We start from the raw sequence: 23,318 nt of genomic DNA on the forward strand, positions 1-23,318 counted from the left end.
CTGCCTGGGTGACGGAGTGAGACTCCATCTCAAAAAAAAAAAAAAAAAAAAAAATAGAGTACTTGTACATGGTACAATATGAGTAAGCCTTGAAAATATGCTTAGTGAAAAAAAAAAGTCACATGTGGTCTGAAATATCCAGAACACAAATCTAGAGAGACAGAAAGCAGGTTGGTGCTTGCTGGGGAAATGGAGGCTAGGGAGCGAGTACTGATGGGCATAAGGTTTCATTTTAGGTGATGAAATGTTCTGGAAATAGACTGTGGTAATGATTGCACAATTTCGTGAATCTATTTAAAAATCACTGAATTCTATACTTTTTTTTTTACTTTTTGAGACAGGATCTTGTTCTGTCACCCAGGATGGAGTGCAGTGGTGCAAACACAGCTCATTGCAGCCTCGACTTCCCTGGCTCAAGCAATCCTCCCACCTCAGCCTCCCAAGTAGCAGGAACTACAGGTGTGTGCCACCATGCCCAGCTAATTTTTGTATTTTTTGTAGAGACAGGGTTTCACTGTGCTGTCTAGGCAAGTCTCAAACTCCTGGGCTCAACTGATCCTCTCTCCTTAGCCTCCCAAAGTGCTGGGATTATAGCCCTGTGCCCAGTGAATTGTATACTTTAAAATGGTGAGTTTTGGTTTCTCTTTCCAGCCAGCGCCGAGCAATGGGCATCTCTCGGGAAAACTGGCACAAGCGCCGCAAAACCGGGGGCAAGAGAAAGCCCTACCACAAGAAGCGGAAGTATGAGTTGGGGCGCCCAGCTGCCAACACCAAGATTGGCCCCTGCCACATCCACACAGTCCGTGTGCGGGGAGGTAACAAGAAATACTGTGCCCTGAGGTTGGACGTGGGGAATTTCTCCTGGGGCTCAGAGTGTTGTACTCGTAAAATAAGGATCATCGATGTTGTCTACAATGCATCTAATAACGAGCTGGTTCGTACCAAGACCCTGGTGAAGAATTGCGTCGTGCTTCTCGACAGCACACCGTACCAACAGTGGTACGAGTCCCACTATGCGCTGCCCCTGGGCCGCAAGAAGGGAGCCAAGCTGACTCCTGAGGAAGAAGAGATTTTAAACAAAAAACGACCAGAAAAAATTCAGAAGAAATATGATGAAAAAGAATGCCAAAATCAGCAGTCTCCTGGAGGAGCAGTTCCAGCAGGGCAAGCTTCTTGGGTGCATCGCTTCAAGGCCGGGACAGTGTGGCCAAGCAGATGGCTATGTGCTAGAGGGCAAAGAGTTGGAGTTCTATCTTAGGAAAATCAAGGCCCGGAAAGGCAAATAAATCCTTGTTTTGTCTTCACCCATGTAATAAAGCTGTTTATTGTTTTGCTGCCCCCCCCCCAAAAAAAAGAATGGTGAGTTTTATGGTATGTGAATTGTATCTCAATAAAAAATAAACGTGAAATTATATATGTATGCATATATTTGTTAAATTGGAAAGGATATACAACCATACTTTAAACAGTGGTTAGCTCTGTAAAATGAGGTTTATACATTTCTATATGGTCTGCATTTTTTTTTTACAATGAGGATGTAAAACTTTACCATTTAAAAAAATTAAGCATGGTGGTTCACACCTGTAATCCCAGCACTTTGGGAGGCCGAGGCGGGCAGAACCCCTGAGGTCAGGAGTTCAAGACCAGCCTGACCAACATGGTGAAACTCCACCTCTACTAAAAATACAAAAATTAGCTGGGCATGGTGGTGCGCACCTGTAATCCCAGCTACTTGGGAGGCTGAGGCAGGAGAATAGCTTAAACCCAGGAGGCGGAGGTTGCAGTGAGACAAGATCGCGCCTTTGCACTCCAACCTAGGTGACAGAGCAAGACTCCATCTCAAAAAAAAAAAAAAAAAGGTTGGGAACCACGGCTCACGCCTGTAATCCCAGCACTTTGGGAGGCCAAGGTGGGTGGATCACCTGAGGTTGGGAGTTCAAAACCAGCCTGACCAACATGGAGAAACCCTGTCTCTACTAAAAATACAAAATTAGCCGGGCGTGGTGGCACATGCCTGTAATCCCAGCTACTTGGGAGGCTGAGGCAAGAGAATTGCTTGAACCCAGGAGGTGGAGGTTGTGGGGAGCCGAGATCACGCCATTGCACTCCAGTCTGGGCAACAGGAGAGAAACTGTCTCAAAAAAAAAAAAATTATGGGGGGCGGGGGGAGGGATAGCATTAGGAGATATACCTAATGCTAAATGACGAGTTAATGGGTGCAGCACACCAATATGGCACATGGATACATATGTAACAAACCTGCACATTGTGCACATGTACCCTAAAACTTAAAGTATAATAATAATAAAATAAAATAAAATTAAATTAAATTAAACTACCATTAAAAAACAAAAAATATTGGCTGTGCATGGTGGCTTACACCTATAATCCCAGCCCTTTGGGAGGTCAAAGTGGGAGGATTGCTTGAGCTCAGGAGTTTGAGACCAGCCTGGGCAACTTAGCAAGACCCTTGTGTCTACTAAAAATAAAAATAAAAAATTAGCCAAGTGTGCTGGTGCATGCCCGTAGTCCTAGCTACTCGGGAAATTGAGGTAGGAGGATCACTTGAGTCCAGGAGGTAGAGGCTGCAGTGAGCTGTGATCAGGCCACTGCCCTGCAGCCTGGGTGACAGAGCGATACCCTATCTTTATACACAAACAAACAAACAAACCAAAACATAAAAATATTTAAAACACAACAGAGTGAAGGAACTGTATTCGTTTACAAGAAATTGGGAAGGATCTTCAGATTCTCCCTGCGCTGTGAAGAAATCCCGTTCAACCTGGGAAGATGTCACTGCCCTGAGGAAGCCTTTTTCAGACGGATTATCTATCATCTGTACTGCCAGGCGGCTGGAACAGGACAAGCTGGCTTGTGGCAATTAGAAGGTATTAGATAGTCTTTTGAAAATTCAGTTAAGATCAGATAATTCAGGCTGATTTCTTTGATTCTCTGTAGAGCGGTTCCAACCAAATTCTTTTGTTTTTTTCTGAAATTACAAAAAGAGTATAAATTTTTAAATCCAAACACTATGGAATGTGTAAAGACGAATAAGCATTGTTTTGTTTTGTTTTGTTTTGTTTTTTGAGACGGAGTCTCGCTCTGCCACCCAGGCTGGAGTGCAGTGGTGTGATCTCAGCTCACTGCAAGCTCCGCCTCCCGGGTTCACATTATTCTCCTGCCTCAGCCTCCTGAGCAGCTGGGACTACAGGTGCCCACCACCACGCCCAGCTAATTTTTTGTATTTTTGTAGAGACGGGGTTTAACCGTGTTAACCAGGATGGTCTCGATCTCCTGACCTTGTGATCCGCCCACCTCCGCCTCCCAAAGTGCTGGGATTACAGGCGTGAACCACAGCACCTGGCCCCAAGCATTGTTTTAATGTCCACTGCCCATCCCTAAATCCCAAGAGGAATCATTGTTAACAATTGAAGCCATATATTTTTCATGAATAAAAAAAACTTGGGCCAGGCACTGTGGCTCACGCCTGTAATCCCAACACTTTTGGAGGCCAAGGTGGGCAGCTCACCTGAGGTCAGGAGTTCGAGACCAGCCTGGCCAACATGGTGAAACCCCGTCTCTACTAAAAATACAAAAATTAGCCAGACATTGTGGCACGCACCTATAATCCCAGCTACTCAGGAGGCTGAGGCAGGAGAATCACTTGAACCTGGGAGGCACAGATTGCAGTGAGCTAAGATCAAGCCACTGCACTCTAGCTAGAACAATAGAGGGAGATTCTGTCTCAAAAAAAAAAAAAAAGAAAAGAAAAGAAAAAAATTTAGTTCTATTAGTTAACCATACAGGTTTGACCTGTTTGGAAAAACTGTAATTATCTCACCACAGAACATCTAACTGAGAATTAATGGCTAAATCAGCCATCTCCTGTGTGAAGGTTTTCCCTCAGGCCATCTTCAAAATTTAGATACTTGAATTAGGGTTTAAGTTTCAGCAGGCAATCTTATACATATTTACCAAAGCCTCATACATGGCCGGGCTTGGTGGCTGATGCCTGTAATCCCAGCACTTTGGGAGGCCAAGGTGGGCGGATCACAAGGTCAGGAGATCGAGACCATCCTGGCAACATGATGAAACCCTGTCTCTACTAAAAATACAAAAATTAGCTGGGCATGACGGTGCTTGCCTGTAATCCCAGCTCCTCAGGAGGCTGAGGCAGGAGAATTGCTTGAAACGCTAGACTCCGTCTCAAAAAAAAAAAAAAAAAAGAAAAAAGAAAGCCTCATACATGGCTTGTACCCTCGTGTCCTTTCAGTCTGTGCTTGAATGTCAGCTTCTCCTTTACATTTATAGCCTCCTCCTAGACTATTTTTTTTTTTTTGATATGGAGTCTCGATCTTGTGCCCAGGCTGGAGTGCAGTGGCATGATCTTGGCTCACTGCCACCTCCACCTCCAGAGTTCAAGCAATTCTCCTACGTCAGCCTCCTGAGCAGCTGGGATTACAGGTGCGCACCGCCACGGCTGGCTAATTTTTGTATTTTTAGTAGAGACAGGGTTTCGCCATGTTGGCCAGGCTGGTCTCGAACTCCTGACCTCACGTGATCTGCTCGCCTTGGCCTCCCAAAGTGCTGGGACTATAGGCCTGAGCCACTGTACCTGGCCCTATACTATCTAATTTACTTTGTTGTCCAGTTTATTGTCCATTTTTCCTACTAGAATGTAAACTCCACAGAGGAAGTATTGTTATTATTTGTTTTTCTTCACTGTTCTATCCCCAGGACCTAAAACAGTGCCTGAAGCATAGTAGATGCTCAGTAAATATTACTGAATGAGTAAATGTTTGGGGTTGCCCCTGCCCCTAAGGAGAGTTAAGAGGCTTTTGCTTTTGCTGGGCGCAGTGGCTCACCCCTGTAATCCCAGCACTTTGGGAGGCTGAGGCCGGCAGATCACGAGGTCAGGAACTCAAGACCAGCCTGGCCAACATGGTAAAACTCCATCTCTATTAAAAATACAAAAATTAGCCTGGCGTGGTGGCAGGCGCCTGTGATCCCAGCTACTCGGGAGGCTGAGGCAGGAAAATCACTTGAACCTGGCAGTCTGAGGGTGCAGTGAGCAGAGATCGCACCACTGCACTCCAGCCTGGGCAACAGAGCAAGACTCTGTCTCAAAAAAAAAAAAGAGCCTTTTGCTTTTGAAGGTCTGGATTCTTAGAAGCAAAGAGCTGTATTGTCCAAAAGGGATGGGCTGAAGGGGTTGAATGAAGAGGGTTAGGCCGGGCATGGTGGCTCATGCCTGTAATCCCAGCACTTTGGGAGGCTGAGGTAGGCGGGTCACCTGAGGTCAGGAGTTCAAGACCAGCCTGGCCTACATAGCAAAACCCCATCTCTACTAAAAAATATATATATATAAATTAGCTGGGTATGGTGCTGCGTGGCTGTAATTCCAGCTACTGGGAAGGCTGGGGCAAGAGAATCATTTGAACCAGGAAGCAGAGGTTGCAGTGAACAGAGATGGCACCACTGCACTCCAGCCTGGGCAACGGAGCAAGACTCCATCCCCCCTCCCCCAAAAAAAAGAAAAACAAGAGGGCTAAATTCCCAGAGACTGGGCCTTGAAGAATGCTTCTGGTCCTGCAAGTGAGGGCGATCAATGTCTGTGACTCTCTGTGCTGGAAGAGGCAGTCCTGGAGGGTGATGTGTGGAGATCTGGAGACAGAATCCCAAACCCCTGGATTTAGAGGCTGCAAGGCAGGTTCCAGTGTCCAATCTGGACATGAAGATACGAAATCCCTTGAGTAGAACCGTTGCTTTAGAATGAAACAGGCAGCTTGGACAATGAGCATCCCCATAGCCACCAAGACAGTGAAAACCAAAAACCCTCCATCTAATTTTTGAAATACATAAACCTCCCAGGACTCTTTAAAGCCAAATTTAGCCTGGGTGCGGTGGCTCACACCTGTAATCCCAGCACTTTGGGAGGCTGAGGTGGGAGGATCACTTGAGCCCAGGAGTTCAACACCAGCCTGGGCAACACGGTGAGACCTAATCTCTATTTTAAAAAATTAAATTACATTAAAAACTAAAAGCCAGATTTGTTTATGTATCATCTACACTCATTAACATTCACCCTTTAAAAGAGTATGGTTCATGAGTTTTGACAAATATATACTGTTGATTAACCACTATGACAATCAAGATACAAAATATTTCCATCACATTCAAATGCCCCTTTTTTATTACTTAGTAGTAAATTTCTTCCATTTACCCCAACTCCCTGACAACTATTGATCTGTCTCTGTTCCTACAGTTTTGCTTTTTCAGAATAGCCTAAAAAGGAATCACGTAGTGTCTTAGTCTGTTTTGTGCTGCTCTGACAGAATACCTGAGACTGGGTAATTCGTAAAGAACAGAGATTTATTATTTTCCTTATGGCTCTGGAGGCTAGGAATTCCAAGGCTGAAGGACCTGCATCTGGTGAGGGCCTTCTTGCTGTGTCATCCCACAGTAGAAGGTATCACATCACATCTTTTGAAGGAGACAGTATTCCAAAAAAAAAAACAACAACAAAACAAAAAACAAACAAACAAACAAAAAAATAAGAGATTGAACTCATATAGCATTAAGTCCCTTTTTTTTTTTTTTTTTTTTTTTTTGAGACGGAGTCTCACTCTGTAGCCCAGGCTGGAGTGCAGTGGTGTGATCTTGGCTCACTGCAACCTCCGCCTCCCAGGTTCAAGCAGTTATCTGTCTCAGCCACCCACCAATCCCTTTATAATCAGCATTAATCTATTTAGGCAGGCAGAGCCCCCATGACCTAAACACCTCCCATTAGGCCCCACCTCCCAACAATGTTGCACTGGGGATTCTTTTTTTAACACATGCTTTTGGGGGACACCTTCAAACCATGGCGTATAGTCTGTAGCCTTTTTTGCCTGGCTTCATTCACTCAGCATAATGCTATTGAAATTCATCCATGTTGTTGCATTTTCTTTTTTTTTTGAGACAGAGTTTTGCTCTTGTCACCCAGGCTGGAGTGGAATGGTGTGGTCTTGGCTCACTGCAAGTTCCATCTCCCGGGTTCAAGCGATTCTCCTGCATCAGCCTCCCAAGTAGCTGAGATTACAGGCACCTGCCACCACGCCCAGCTAATTTTTGTGTTTTTAGGAGAGACAGGGTTTCACTACGTTGGCCAGGCTGGTCTCGAACTCCTGACCTCAGGTGATCTGCCCACTTCGGCCTCCCAGAGTGCTGGGATTACAGGCATGAGCCACTGCGCCTAGCTGTTGTTGCAGTTTTATAAAAAAGTTTTATTTCAAATTTTGTGGGAACATAGTAGGTATACATATTTATGGGGTACATGAGATGTTTGCCTGTGTCAACAGGTATGCAATGTGAAATAATCACATCATGGAGAATGGGATATCCATCCCTTCAAGCATTTATGCTTTATGTTTTAAACAATCCAATTACACTCAGTTATATTGAAATATACAGTTAAGTTATTGCGGACTATAGTCACCCTGTTGTGTTAGCAAATAGTGGATCTTGTTCATTCTTTTTTTTGTTTGTTTTTTTGGCAGGGTGACAGGGTCTTGCTCCATCACCCAGGCTGGAGTGCAGTGGCACAATCTTGGTTCACTGCAACCTCCTCCTCCTGGATTCAAGCGATTCTCCTGCCTCAGCCTCCCATATAGCTGGGATTACAGGCATCTGCCGCCATGCCCGGCTAATTTTTGTATTTTTAGTAGGGATAGGGATTCATTATGTCGGCCAGACTGGTCTGAAACACCTGACCCCAAGTGATTCATCCACCTCGGCCTCCCAAAGTGCTGGGATTACAGGCGTGAGCCACCACGCCCGGCCTGAACCACATTTTCTTTATCCATTCATCTGTTGATAGACACTTAAGTTCCTTCCAAATCTTAGCTATTGGAAACAGTGCTGCAACAAACATGTGAGTTCACATATCTCTTTGATAGGCTGATTGTCTTTTTTTTTTTTTTTTTTTTGAGATGGAGTCTCCCTCTGTCACCCAGGCTGGAGTGCAATGGCCCAATCTCAGCCCACTGCAACCTCTGCCTCCTGGATTCAAGTGATTCTCCTGCCTCAGCCTTAAGTGATCCGCCTGCCTCGGCTTCCCAACGTTCTGGGATTACAGGTGTGAGCCACCACGACCGGCCCTGATTGTCTTTCTTTTGGGTATATGCTCAGTATGGGGTTGCTGAATCATATGGTAGCTCTATTTTTAGTTTTTGAGGAACCTCCAAACTGTTCTCCATAGTGGTTATACTAATTTACATTCCTGTCTCTACTAAAAATACAAAAAAAAAAAAAAAAATTCACCAGGCATGGTGGCTCAAGCCTGTAGTCCCAGCTACTTGGGAGGCTGAGGCATGGGTTCAAGTAGAGACATGGTTTCACCATGTTGGTCAAGCTGGTCTTGAACTCCTGACCTCAGGTGATCCGCCCACCTTGGCCTCCCAAACTGCTGGGATTACAGGCATGAGCCACCACGCCAGGCCGAACATGCTTATTATAGATTCCTTTTTTTTTTTTTTGAAAGAAAAAAACATCTACAGCTCTGCAAAGCTGGCGGGACCTCATGTTTACCTTAATTCTGACTTGAACTGGAAGCATTTTCAGAAATCTTCTCATTGCTTTTCTAACAAACTCCAGCTTATTTTGCCTTTGTTGCTACTTCTTCTAGCTAGATTTCTTTTTTTTTCTTTTTTCTTTTCTTTTTTTTTTTTTTTTTGAGACAGAGTCTTGCTCTGTCGCCCAAGCTGGAAGGCAGTGGCACGATCTCGCCTCACTGCAAGCTCCACCTCCCGGGTTCACGCCATTCTCCTGCCTCAGCCTCCCGAGTGGCTGGGACTACAGGTGCCTGCCACCACGCCCGGCTAATTTTTTTGTATTTTTTTTAGTAGAGACGGGGTTTCACCGTGTTAGCCAGGGTGGTCTCAATCTCCTGACCTCGTGATCCGCCCGCCTCAGCCTCCCAAAGTGCTGAGATTACAGGCTTGAACCACCGTGCCCGGCCCCAGCTAGATTTCAAACTTCCCTGTGGACTTGATAATGCAAATTGCAATTAATTATTTCTGGAGTCATGGGAACACACAGCATAGAGGGTACGTGGGGCCCCCAGGTGCTGAATCTAGACATCTGTGGGCTCTCCTGTGTTCAGCAGCTGTTGATCCAATGTCAACGTTGACTATCGGGGGAGTGGTTTAAGAGTACCAGGCAAAGGGCAAACTGTAGATTGATCGTTATACTGTTATTACAAGAGAAGTGACATACTTTATATGTGTTTATATTAGCAAGGTCTGTTTTTAATACCATATACTTTATATTCTATGCATTTACATTTCTAATAATATGGTTATCACTGATTCATGTAGAGACTTTTAGAATTTATTAAATCCTTGACCTTGTGCATTATAGCATTCCATTAGCAACGGTTGTGCCCCCTCCCCTTCCTCTTTATTTATTTATTTAATTTTTCTTTTTGAGACGGAGTCTCGCTCTGCCACCCAGGCTGGAGTGCAGTGGCACAATCTCGGCTCACTGCAACTTCCGCCTCCCAGGTTCAAGTGATTCCCCTGCCTCAGCTGCCTGAGTAGCTGGGATTACAGGTGCACACCACCACACCCAGCTAATTTTTGTATTTTTAGTAAAGACGGGGTTTCACCATGTTGGTCAGGCTGGTCTTGAACTCCTGACCTCGTGATCCGCCCGCCTTGGCCTCCCAAAGTGCTGGGATTACAGGTGTGAGCCACCGCACCTGGCAACCCCTTCTCTTTTTAAGCTGTTTTATGCAAAAGATCTAGAAGTCCTTGATTTGTTTTTAAATTTTTTAAAGTCCTTGATTTATTTTTATTGTTCTTTCCATAGGTAGAAGAGAAAGTTGATTGGTTGGTTGGTTTTTAATTATGCCATTAAACTAAACATTTCTGTTAAATTACCTTAAGAAAAAAAAAAAAGAACAGCAATAACTTGCAGAGCTGCCTCCATTCCTCATGGCCCCTCTAGTCCCAGTCCACATACTTTCCTACTGAACCTTTCTCTCTTTTGGCTTTTACTTATTTTTTTATTTTTATTTCGAGACAGAGTCTCGCTCTGTCACCCAGGCTGGACTGCAGTAGCACGATCTCGGATCACTGCAAACTCCGCCTCCTGGTTTCAAGCAGTTCCCCTGCCTCAGCCTCCCGAGTAGCGCGCACCAACATGCCCCGTTAATTTTTTGTATTTGTAGTAGAGATGGGGTTTCACCATGTTGTCCAGGCTGGTCTCAAACTCCTGACAGGTGATCCACCTGCCTCGGCCTCCCAGAGTTTTGGGATTACAGGCGTGAGCTACCATGCCTGGCCTCTTGTGGCTTTTAAATGAATAAAATGAATAAAATCTTGGGTAAGCCTGGGCAACATGGCAAAACCCCTTCTCTACGAAAAAAAAATTTTTTTAATTTGGTGGCTGTGGTGGCATGTGCCTGTGGTCCAGCTACCCAGGAGGCTGAAGTGGGAGGATCTCCTGAGCCTGCGGTGGTCGAGGCTGCGGTGAGCCGAAATAGCACCACTGCATCCCCCCTGAGTGAGAGAATGAGACCTTGCTTCAAAAAAAGAAAAAAAGTAGAGTAAGCTGGGGTATGGCAGCAGGAGGCTGCTGGGCACACTTGGGACAAATGGGCCATGGCTATGGAGCCAGCAGCAGGGCTCGGGCTGGAGAAGTAGGCTAGGGCTTCCCTGCCCCACGCTAGTCCACCAGGCCTGGCTGCCTCCAGTCCCTGGAGGGCTCAGGGCTAACGGTGTGTCTGCAACTTCACAGAGGCCTCGCTGGGGCAGGCGCTGCCTCACTGACAGCTACTGCTCCCTCCGCCAGCCTGGCTCCCCACCCACCACTTCCTCCTGGGTGCGTGACAAAGGCCACTTCGGTTAGGTTGGCTCTGACAGATGTTTGTGGGTCACCACACTGCTCCTTCCCCTTCTTCCCACCTGCCAAGAGGTTAAGGGGAGGCTGCACCTCAGGGGAGCGGTTTCCAAGGTGGTGGTGGGGGCTTACGATGGGTGGAGCTTGGAGGCCACCATCATATTCCAAGGCCCTTGTGATCTTGTGGTAGGTGGGTCTGGGCATTCCAAAGTTCTAGAACCTCAAGGGCAGGCACAGTGGCTCACGCCTGTAGTCTCAGCACTTTGGGAGGCTGAGGCACGTGGACCATTTGAGGTCAAGAGTTCGAGACCAGCCCGACTGACATGATGAAACCCCGTCTCTACTAAAAATACAGAAAAATTAGCCAGGCGTGGTGGCGGGCACCTATATTCCCAGCTACTTGGGAGGCTGAGGCAGGAGAATTGCTTGAATCCGGGAGGCGGAGGTTGCAGTGAGTTGAGATCGCGTCACTACACTACAGCCTTGGTGACAGAGCGAAACTCCGTCTCAAATAAATACATAAATAAATAAAAACTAAAGTTCTAGAAATTCAACCTGGATTTTCTGAGGAAGGGCTGAGCTGAACGCACCACAGGTAGGATTTTGGAAGGATGGCTTCCCTTGGGGGTATTCATATGCAGTCCATAGGATCTGTTGTCACTGGGTGAGCTCACTTCCAAGGGCTTCATTTCCAGCCTCTAAGTGGATGGTTGGTGTGTGTGTGTGTGTGTGTGTGTGTGTGTGTGTGTGTGTGTGTGTGTTTGCAAACGAGTATATAGTTGAGGGCCAGAGACCTGGGAACCAGATATGGGCAACACTCTCTTGCCTTTAATGTCGATGCATGGGCTGGGCACGGTGGCTCACACCTGTAATCCCAGCACTTTGAGAGGCTAAGAAAGGTGAATCACTTAGGCCAAAAGTTCGAGACCAGCCTGGCCAATATGGTTAAACCCTGTCTCTACTAAAAATACAAAATTAGCTCAGCGTGGTGGCAGGTGCCTGTAATCCCAGCTTCTCGGGAGGCTGAGGCATGAGAATCGCTTGAGCCCAGGAGGTGGAGGTTGCAGTGAGCAGAGATCACTTGACTGCACTCCAGCCTGGGCAACAGAGCAAGGCTCCATCTCAAAACAAAAAACAAAAAACAAACAAATAATGTGGATGAAGGTATTCCTCTCTCTGAGCCTCGGGCCTCCTTCTGTATATATATATAGCTCACACCTCTACAGAACTCACCAACCTGTGAGTTCCAATAACATCATATTAACTTTCACATACCTATGCTGTGGCCTCATTGCCTCCACCTGCCAGTCCAGGCTCCCTAGCTTCCTGCAAACCCGAGTTCTTGCAGAAAGCCTCCAGCGCTATCTCACTGGTGCTCCACTCCTCTCCCTGGAGTGTGAGCTGCTCCAGGCTTTTGCCCCTTGGCTGCTGTTCTATAGCCCGACCTCAGACACAGCCATTCCCCTTGCTTTTGGCCCTGAGCCCTGGATGTGCCAGGGCTGAAGGAGCTGTGGCAGAGCTGGGGAGAAGGGCTCTCTCTGCTTTGCATCATGCAGAAGGTGTCCCAAAGCTATTGCTTGGGCTCCAGGGTGTACGGGCTAGCGAAGTAGCTCTTCCCGTCTTGTTTGTTTGTTTGTTTGTTTTGAGACAGAGTCTTGCTCTGTCACCCAGGCTGGAGTGCAGTGGTGCGATATCAGTTCACTGCAACCTCAGCCTCCCGGGTTCAAGCAATTCTCCTGTCTCGGCCTCCCGAGTAGCTAGGACTACAGGCATGTGACACCATGCCCTCTAATTTTTGTATTTTCAGTAGAAACAGGGTTTCACCACGTTGGTCAGGCTGGCCTTGAACTCCTGACATCAAGTGATCCGCCTGCCTCGGCCTCCCAAAGTTCTAGGATTACAGGCATGAGCCACCTTGCTCGGCCAGTTCTTTCAGTTTTTACCGATTCTTCTTTCTCTCTCCCTCTGCCTCTTGAACCCAGATTTATATTCAGGGAGGCTGAGCCAGAAACACACTTGAATAATGGCCACCATGCCACAGGCGGTGTCACTACTCCCCGAGGATGACTAACACTTTCTTCCTTGGCAGGGTGCAGTGGCTTATGCCTGTATTCCCAGGGCTTTGGGAGGCCAAGGTGGGATGGCTTGAAGCCGGGAGTTCAAGACCAGTTGGGGGCAATGTAGTGAGTCCCCATTTCTACAAAAAATAAAAATATTAGCCAGGCATGGTGGCGCACATCTGTAGTCCCAGCAACTCAGGAGGCTGAGATGAGAGAATCCCTTGAGCCCAGGAGCGTGAGGCTGCAGTGAGTGGTGATCCAGCCTGGGCTGAGCAGAGCAAGACCTCATCTCAAAAAAAAAAAAGAAAGAAAAAAGAAAACAAATCAAACAGAAACAAAGTGGGGCACCTGTTACTGACTGATGTGTTTGCATGGTGTAAAGAGCTAAAGTGTTTGGGGGAATTCCTATAGCATCTTTCTAATCATCTCCTATAGCACCTCTAATAGCCGAATGATTAGGAAGGCCTCCTGCTGGCTTCTCCAGCTGCTGGACTCCTCTCAGCCCCTTCTGCCACTCCTCCTCCAGCTGAATATTCCTGAAGCTCACTGGAGAGCCGTGGATGACTCCCTTCAAAACCCTGGATGGCTCCCTATTATTTTGGAAGTTCTTGGCCAAAGCTCATACTGTGGCAAGTAGGAGGAGCCCCTGAGAGCTGGTTAGAACTAAAAGAATAATTTGTAGCCACACATGGTGGCATTCGCCTGCAGTCCCAGCTACTCATGAGGCTGAGGCAGGAGGATTGCTTGAGCCCAGGAGGCTGAGGCTGCAGGGAACTGTAATCATACCACTACACTCCAGCCTGGGTGAAAGAGCCAGACCCTGTCTCAAGAAACAAACAAATAAACCAACAAACAATACCCCAATAATTTAAGGGCTATCAAAAAACCCTTAGAAGAACCCAAAGACATCAGGTCTCCTAGGCAGCTGGAGGAGGCTCCCACATCCCTCCATTCTCCCTCTCTCTGCAGGTCACTTTCTCCTCTTCAACACACAGTGAAGATAATTGCCCTTCAGTGGCAACGTCAGTTCCCAACTTTGCATTTACTTAATTGAAAGACCATGGACAGCCAGGCGCAGTGGCTCACGCTTGTAATCCTAGCACTTTGGGAGGCCAAGGTGGGTGGATCATTTGAGGTTAGGAGTTTGAGACCAGCCTGGCCAACATGGTGAAACCCCGTCTCTACTAAAAATACAAAAATTAGCCAGGGGTGGTGGGCGCCTGTAGTCCCAGCTACTTGGGAGGCTGAGGCAGGAGAATCGTTTGAACCTGGGAGGCGGAGGTTGCAGTGAGCTAAGATCTTGCCACTGCACTGCACTGCACTCAGCCACTGTCACTGAGACAGAGCGAGACGCTGTCTCAAAAAAAAAAAAAAAAGAAAGCAAAGAATGACCATGGAGGCTAAGGTCTCAATTTCCACAGTCTTAGGTCTTATGAGGGAGGATCTCTGATTGGCCCAGCTGGGGTCAAATGTCCATCCTGCGGTAACCTATGGTCAAAGGAACAGGGTAATATCCTACATACAAACCCAGCACTCGGCCGCCTCACCTGGCTGAGGAAGTAGTTCTCACGTGGAGGTTGTTGTGCTAGGCAGACACAACAAAATTATTTGTCACCTGCACTAACATTCAGTCTTGTGCCATAGCTTGGCCCAACCTCTCTCTTTGGCCTCACATCCTGCTTCCCTTCCTCAGTCTCTCTGATCAGCCTGTTCCCTTCGCCTGGAAAACACATCCCCCATCACCACTTGCCAAAATATCCCCAGGCCTCTAAGGCATTGGGCCAACTTCTCTGGGCCACCTTTTATGATAACCTTCAACTGTCAGGCCTCTGAGCCCAAGCTAAGCCATCATATCCCCTGTGACCTGCACGTATACATCCAGATGGCCTGAAGCAACTGAAGATCCACAAAAGAAGTGAAAATAGCCTTAACTGATGACATTCCACCATTGCGATTTGTTTCTGCCCCACCCTAACTGATCAATGTACTTTGTAATCTCCCCGACCCTTAAGAAGTTTCTTTGTAATTCTCCCCACCCTTGAGAATGTACTTTGTGAGATCCATCCCCTGCCTGCAAAACATTGCTCCTAACTCCACCGCCTATCCCAAAACCTATAAGAACTAATGATAATCCCATCACCCTTTGCTGACTCTCTTTTCGGACTCAGCCCGCCTGCAACCAGGTGAAATAAACAGCCTTGTTGCTCACACAAAGCCTGTTTGGTGGTTTCTTCACATGGACGCATGAGACATCAATTAGAAGTGTAGTAATAAAACGTCAGATTTGAAAGGACCCCAAATATCATCTAATCCAACGCTCCCCTGCCTCACACAAGTCCCTTCTCTATTCCCTCCCACTAAGCGTTCAGCCAGCCCCGCTTATGCACCTTCGGACAGGATGCTCACAACTTCCCACAGAGACCCATTGCAGCTCTGCCTATAGGAAATGCTTCCCTGTGACTCCCACGCTGAGAGGTGGCTCTGCCCTGTGGAAATGCCCAGGACGAGTCTGTTCCATTCCACACCTGGAAGCCCCTTCAGAAATTTGGACAGGGCTCATGTCACCTCTTAGTCTTCTCTCTGGCTGAACATCCTTAGTTATAACTAATATTCCCCCATAAGACAAATTCCCAAGTCCTCTGATCACCCCACGGGGAATACCTGCTTCAACTTTTAGGACATCTGATGCCTCCGAATAAAAGCAAAAGGGGCTGGCCCAAGTGCAGTGGTGTTTACAGCGAATTGATCACAACCAGTTACAGATTCCTGTGTCTTTCTCCACTCCCACTGCTTCACCTGACTAGCCTAAAATCAATCAATCAGTCAATGCAAATGTATGTTCCAGGAAATCTTTTTTTTTTTTTAATGTAGGGTCTTATTCTGTCACTCAGGCTGTAGTGCAGTGGCACAATCTTGGTTCACTGCAGTGATCCTCCTGCCTCAGCCTCCCAAGTAGCTGGGACCACAGGCATGTATCACATGCCCAGCTAATTTTATTTTTTGTAGAGACAGGGGTCTAGCCATGTTGCCCAGGGTGGGCTCAAACTCCTAAGCTCAAGCAATCCTCCCACCTCAGTCTTCTAAAGTGTTGGGATTATTTGGCATGAACCACCACACCTGACCAAGGAAATCTTTTAGTTAAAAAAAAGAGGAAGACAAGACAAATGAAATATCCAACAATAAGTTGGTTAAATCAATTAAATATATCAATTTCACAGAATATTATCCAACCTTTAACAAAATATCGACTGGGCACGGTGGCTTATGCCTGTAATCCCATCACTTTGGGAGGCTAAAGTGAGCAGATCGCCTGAGCCCAGGAGTTTGAAACCAGCTTCGGCAACGTGACAAAACCCCATCTTTGCAAAAGATACAAAAATTAGCCGGGTATAGGCCAGGCGCGGTGGCTCACGCTTGTAATCCCAGCACTTTGGGAGGCCGAGGCAGGCAGATCATGAGGTCAGGAGATCGAGACCACGGTGAAACCCCATCTCTACTAAAAATACAAAAAAATTAGCCAGGTGTGGTGGCGGGCGCCTGTAGTCCCAGCTACTCGGGAGGCTGAGGCAGGAGAATGGCGTGAACCCAGGAGGCGGAGCTTGCAGTGAGCCGAGATTGCGCCACTGCACTCCAGCCTGGGGGACAGAGAAAGACTCCGTCTCAAAAAAAAAAAAAAAAAAAAATTAGCCGGGTATGGTGGCGCATGCCTGTGGTTTCAGCTACTTGGGGAAAGGGAGGAGACCTCCCCTTATATTATCTTATGCCCAATTTGTGCCTTCAAAGAAAGAAAAAGTAGAAACTAAAAGGCAGAAATGAAATCCACAAGCAGACAGCTCGGCACAACACCCTGGGCCTGGTAGTTAAAGATCGACCCCTGACCTAATCGGTTATGTTATCTATAGATTACAGACATTCTATAGAAAAGCACTGTGAAAATCCCTATCCTGTTTTGCTCTGATCTAATTACCAGTGCATGCAGCCCCCAGTCACGTACCCCCTGCTTGCTCAATCGATCACAACCCTCTCACGCGCACTCCCTTACAGTTGTGAGCCCTTAAAAGGGACAGGAATTGCTCATTCGGGGAGCTCGGCTCTTGAGACAGGAGTCTTGCCAATGCTCCCCGGCCAAATAAACCCCTTCCTTCTTTAACTGGGTGTCTGAGGAGTTTTGTCTGTGGCTCGTCCTGCTACAGGGAGGTTGAGGTGGGAGGATCATTTCAGCCCAGGAGGCGGAGGTTGCAGTGAGCTGAGGGCACGCCCCTGCACTCCAGCCTGGGCAACAAAACCAGATCCTGTCCCCAAAATAAAAAGGTAGATTTACATGTGCTAGCATAGAAAGGTTGTTATGATAATGTAAGCAGAAAAAAATCAAGTTACAAAACAGTGTGTGTCACATCTTATTTATCTGTTAGGCAGGAAATCTGTTTTTTCTCAACCTCTCACTTCCACATCTCTGCCTACTAAACATTTGTTAGGTATACTTTAAAACAAATTGGTGCGAGGAATTCTGCACAGTTATTTCTAGATTTTAGAGATGTCTTATTTATAAAGCACAGAAGAGATGAGGTTTTGGGAACCTTCCATGTACGATGATATTGATAATGATATTGATATTGATATTGATATTGATATTGATATTGATATACACAGTCGTCTCTCCCATATCAATGGTGGATTGATTCCAGGAAATAACAAGTTCCATGGATGTTCAAGTCCCTTATATAAAATGGCATAGTATTTTTATGTAATCTACACACATCATTTCTAGATTACTTATAATACCTAATACAATGTAAATGGCATGTAAATCATTGGTACACTGTATTGTTTAGAAAATAATTACAAGAAAAAAGTCCGTACATGTTCAGTGCAGAGGTAACCATTCATTCTTCCTTTTATACATTTTCAATGTATTTGTTGAATCCATGGACATGAAACTCACAGATATGAAGGGCTGGCTGTGTATATATCTCCATAATGTTTGTTTTCAAATAAAGAGCACATATTACTTTGAAAATAAAAAAAATTAATAATGGATTTGAGATAAGCTTGGCATGGTGGGAAGATAAGGCAGGAGGATCGCTTGAGCCCAGGAGTTCCAGGCTGCAGTGAACTGTGATTGCGCCACTGCACTCCAGCCCGGGTGAGTGCAGCATGGGTGACAGACTTAATCTCTTTTTTAAAAAATTAATTGGCTGGGTGCGGTGGCTCATGCCTATAATCCTAGCACTTTGGGAGGCTGAGGCAGGCGGATCACCTGAGGTCAGGAGTTTGAGACCAGCCTGGCCAACATGGTGAAACCCCGTCTCTATTAAAAATACAAAAATTAGCTGGGTGAGGTGGCAGGCGCCTGTAATCCCAGCTACTCGGGAGGCTGAGGCAGGAGAATCACTTGAACCCAAGAGGCAGAGGTTGCAGTGAGCCGAGATAATGCCATTGCACTCCAGCCTGGGCTACAGAGAAAGACTCCATCTAAAAATAATAATAATAATAATAATAATAATTAATTTTTGGCCAGACGCAGTAGTTCACGGCTGTAATCCCAGCACTTTGGGAGGCCAAGGCCAGCGGATCACTTGAGGTCAGGAGTTCGAGACCAACCTGGACAACATGATGAAACCCCATCTCTACTAAAAATAGTCCCAGCTACTGGGGAGACTGAGGCAGGAGAATCATTTGAACCTGGGAGGCAGAGGTTGCAGTGAGCTGAGATTGTGCCACTGCACTCCAGCCTGGGCGACAGAGCAAGACTCCATCTCAGAAAAAAAAAATTATAATTTTTTTGAGACAGGGTCTTGCTCTGTCGCCCAGACTGGAGTGCAATGGCATGATCTCATCTCACTGCAACCTCTGCCTCCCGGGTTCAAGCGATTCTCCTGCCTCAGCCTCCTAAGTAGCTGGGATTGCAGGCATGCGCCACCATGCCTGGCTAATTTTTGTATTTTTAGTAAAGACAGGGTTTCACCTTGTTCGTCAGGCTGGTCTCGAACTCCTGACCTTGTGATCCGCCTGCCTCAGCCTCCCAAAGTTTTGGGATTATAGGCATAAGCCACCTTGCCCAGCCAAAAAATTATAATTTTTAAAAAGGATTTGCAATGCTTCGATGAGCTCTGAATGTCAGAGTGTTGCACTGTTTGCTTCTTCACATTCTTTGCATTTATTCATTCAACAAACACTCTCTAAGACTTTCTTTGTACCAGACCCCATGCTGAGCCTTGGGCACATGGAGACCAGTGAAGTGGGGTTCCAGCTGTAGGAGCTCACAGGTGTCACAGAAAACCCAGAATGGTAAATGCTAGAACAGAGGAAAGACCAGGGTATGAGATCACAGAGAAGGGACTTCCTCTTGAAGATAATAGTGTTTCTTGGGCAGAGAAACAGCCATTCCAAAGGGCAATTGAGAGCAGCACTGTGTTGCTTGGGCTGGAGTGCAGTGGCCATTCACAGGTGCCATCGTAGCACACTATGGCCTTGAACTCCTAGACTCCAGTGATCCTCCTGCCTCAGCCTCCCAACTAGCTGGGACTAAAGGCTTGCCCCACCACGCATAGCTCTCTTGCTCTTGTGGCAAGAGATGATGCACTAGGCCTTCTCACATTTGCCCCAGATACAAAGCTGAAGCTTTCTGTCACTTGGGATGGTGGCAGCTGATGAAGGTGTGAGGGTGGTGGCCATAGGTGTCATCTCTCAAGTCTTCTGAGGCAGAGCCTGCTACTGTTAAGTCCCACAGGCAAGTCCAGGGGAAATGGGGCTTGGGAAATGAGGCCGTGCCGGGCCTGGATAAGGGTCAGGGCGAGGTCAGGGACCAGCAATGGGGACACTCATTCAGATGCTGGGCCAAGGTAGTGCAGGCTCAGACTGTGGGAAGGACACTTCAGAGGTTCCCAATATCTTGAATATTTTTTTTTTTTTTGAGATGGAGTTTTGCTCTTGTTGCCCGGGCTGGAGTGCAGTAGCATGATCTTGCCTCACTGCTGTGAGACAATTTTGTCTGTTGTGTTCACTGCTGTATCCCCGGGTCTAGCACAGTGGCTGGCACAGAGGAGGTCTTCAGTATTTGTGAATGAACCCAGGGAGTGTTGAGCATCTATAACCAGGTATCCCAGGTAATTTTTAACCATTATTTTATTTCTTAACTAGAAAAAATGACGCTGGCTGCGGTGGCTCACACCTGTAACCCCAGCACTTTCGGAGGCCAAGGCGGGCGGATCATCTGAGATTGGAAGTTCGAGACCAGCCTGGCCAACACGGTGAAACCCCCATCTCTACTAAAAATACAAAAAATTAGCTGGGTGGCTGCCGGGCGCGGTGGCTCACGCTTGTAATCCCAGCACTTTGGGAGGCCGAGGCGGGTGGATCACGAGGTCAGGAGATCGAGACCACGGTGAAACCCCGTCTCTACTAAAAATACAAAAAAAAAAAATTAGCCAGACGTGGTGGCGGGCGTCTGTAGTCCCAGCTACGCGGGAGGCTGAGGCAGGAGAATGGCGTGAACCCCGGGGGGCGGAGCCTGCAGTGAGCCGAGATCGCGCCACTGCACTCAAGCCTGGGTGAAAGAGCGAGACTCCTTCTCAAAAAAAAAAAAAAATTAGCTGGGTATGGTGGCAGGGGCCTGTAATCCCAGCTATTCAGGAGGCTGAGACAGGAGAATTGCTTGAACCTGGGGCACGGAGGTTACAGTGCGTCAAAATCGTGCCACTGCACTCCAGCCTGGGCGACAGAGTAGGACTCCGTCTCACCAAAAAATAATAAAATAAATAAATAAATGAGATTATCCCATTTTTGCTAATTAAAAAAAAAACATACATACACAGCACACAGGGCGGGGTTCCCCACAGGGCGGAGGGTGACAGGGCGCCCCCTGGAGTTCAGTGTGAGGTGGTGACGCGTGTAGATGGAAAATGTTTAAAACACCATCCATTAAGGTATCCCGAGGATTTCTCTTTGGGAAATGGGATTTCAAGTTGTTTTAACATTCCTCCTTTTTACGAAGCTGTATTTTGTGATTTTTCTACAATGACAACAGAATAATTTTGCAATAAGAAAAAAAAAATGGGGCCGGGTGTTGTAGTTCACACCTGTAATCCCAGCATTTTGGGAAGCTCAGGTGAGTGGATCACTTGAGCCCAGAGTTGGAGATCAGCCTGGGAAACATATCAAGACCCTATCTCTACAAAAATTTAGCAGGACTGGTGGTGTGCACCTGTAGTCCCAGCTACTTGGGAGGATGGGGTGGGAGGATTGCTTGAGCCCAGGAGGTCAAGGCTGCAGTGAGCTATGATTAAACCACTGCACTCCAGCTGGGGTGACACAGCAAGACCCTGTCTCAAACAAAAAAAAAAGTAAAAAAGAACAAAAAGGGGGAAATGGGGATAGTGTACTAAAGGTATGTATATTTTACCACAGTAAAAAATAAGAATTTTTTAGATGTACTAATCCTTCAAGTGTAGTGTTATAACCCCAAATGATTATCACAATTGGGCCACATACCTGACCCAAATGCTGTTGTTGTATGTGAAAAGCAAACCAGGGGCTAGGACTCCGATCCTGTTATTCTTTTCCCAACCTGGAGTGCAATGGCGCAATCATAGCTCACTGTCACCTTGAACTCCCAGGCTCAAGCGAGGTCTTCTTGTTCTTCTTCTTTTTTTTTTTTTTTTTTGAGCCAGAGTCTCACTCTGGCACCCAGGCTGGAGTGCAGTGGTGCGATCTCTGCTCACTGCAATCTTCGCCTCCCGGGTTCAAGTTATCCTCCTGCCTCAGCCTCTTGAGTAGCTGAAATTACAGGCATGCGCCACCACGCCCGGCTAATTTTTGTATTTTTAGTAGAGACAGGGTTTCACCATATTGGCCAGGCTGGTCTTGAACTCCTGACCTCAGGTGATCCGCTCACGTTGGCCTCCCAAAGTACTGGTATTATAGGCGTGAGCCACTGCACCTGGCCACAAATAGTAAAACATAGCTCAATGGATCTCTCAGTAAGAAATAAGAAAAGAACAAAAGGAATGCTTCCAGGTGCTCAGGCTGCAGCCCTCAGGGTCACCCCTGAGAGGCCCCTATGGGTCACCTGCACAGAGGCACATGCATGTGTCATTCTGAGCACAGCAGGTTGGTCACTGGCCAAGGCAAATTCATGACTTTCTTTGCACTGGCCCAAGTGAATATTGCTCCAAGTAGAAGCAACAGGGAACTGTATGGATGAAAACCTTCCCCCAAAGACCTCTGCTTCCTAGAAGGGCATGGAGTAGAGGTTATGAGTATTATCAAGGAGGCCCCTCAGCCAGGCGCAGTGGCTCATGCCTGTAATCCTAGCACTTTGGGAGGCTGAGGCAGGAGGATCACCTGAGGTCAGGAGTTCGAGACCAGCCTGGCCAACATGGTGAAACCCATCTCTACTAAAAATACAAAAATTAGCCAGGCATGGTGGCAGGTGCCTATAATTCCAGCTACTCGGGAGGCTGAGGCAGGAGAATCGCTTGAACCTGGGAGGCAGAGGTTGCAGTGAGCTGAGGTCAAGCCACTGCACTCCAGCCTGGGTGACAAAAACAAAACTCTGTCTCAAAACAAAACAAAACTAACAAACAAACAAAAACAACAGAGCAGCCCCTGCTCTGCAGAGCTTACAAACGAGGGAGCTAGATAGATAGGCATGGCATTATCACATGATTAAATTACAGGGCCAGGCGAGGTGGCTCATGCCTGTAATCCCAGCACTTTGGGAGGCTGAAGGCGGCAGATCACGAGGTCAAGAGATCAAGACCATCCTGGCCAACATGGTGAAACCCTGTCTCACTAAAAATACAAAATATTCGTTGGTCGTGGTGGCGGGTGCCTGTAATCCCAGCTACTTGGGAGGCTGAGGAAGGAGAACTGCTTGAACCCGGGAGGTGGAGGTTGCAGTGAGCCGAGATCGCACCACTGCATTCCAGCCCAGGTGACAGTGCGAGACTCCATTTCAAAAAAAAAAAAAAAAAAGAATTACAAATTGTGCTAAGTGCAGAGAGGGAGAAGTCCAAAGGACTAAGAGAATGTATAACCAGCACCACCTGACCTAGTCACTTTTTAACTCAGGTGAGGTGATTACAGATGTAATATAACGTTTTCCTCTTTCCCTTAGAGATATGAGGATCCTTTCCCTGTACAGTAGGCTTAACATTTTGCAAAACACTTCTCAGCCGAGGTTTCCTATGGCTCTTCCACTGGATCCTAAGCAGAGATTGTGACCCTGGTTTAACAGAAGAGGAGACTAAGGTGCAGAGAGGCTAGATCACTTCCTCAAGGTCAGCCAGCTCACTGACAGCAATGCAGACATCATACAAGGTCTTTTGCTTTCACTCTGTTTTCCCACTCCATCATGTTTTCTTTTTGCTTGTTTTT

The 23,318-nt window shown here is 46.9% G+C and overlaps 1 pseudogene across 1 annotated transcript; it reads left to right on the top strand.

Annotated features, from left to right (window-relative positions):
• Positions 1-643: 643 nt before the first annotated feature.
• LOC115831234 lies at positions 644-12,472 on the top strand (annotated as a pseudogene). Its single transcript, XR_004026762.1, has 3 exons — positions 644-1,327; positions 8,368-8,372; positions 12,470-12,472. The product of XR_004026762.1 is annotated as a 40S ribosomal protein S8 pseudogene (transcript).
• Positions 12,473-23,318: the final 10,846 nt, after the last annotated feature.

Source organism: Nomascus leucogenys, chromosome 2 (genome assembly GCF_006542625.1).
Source record: "Nomascus leucogenys isolate Asia chromosome 2, Asia_NLE_v1, whole genome shotgun sequence".
NCBI classification, from domain to species: domain Eukaryota; kingdom Metazoa; phylum Chordata; class Mammalia; order Primates; family Hylobatidae; genus Nomascus; species Nomascus leucogenys.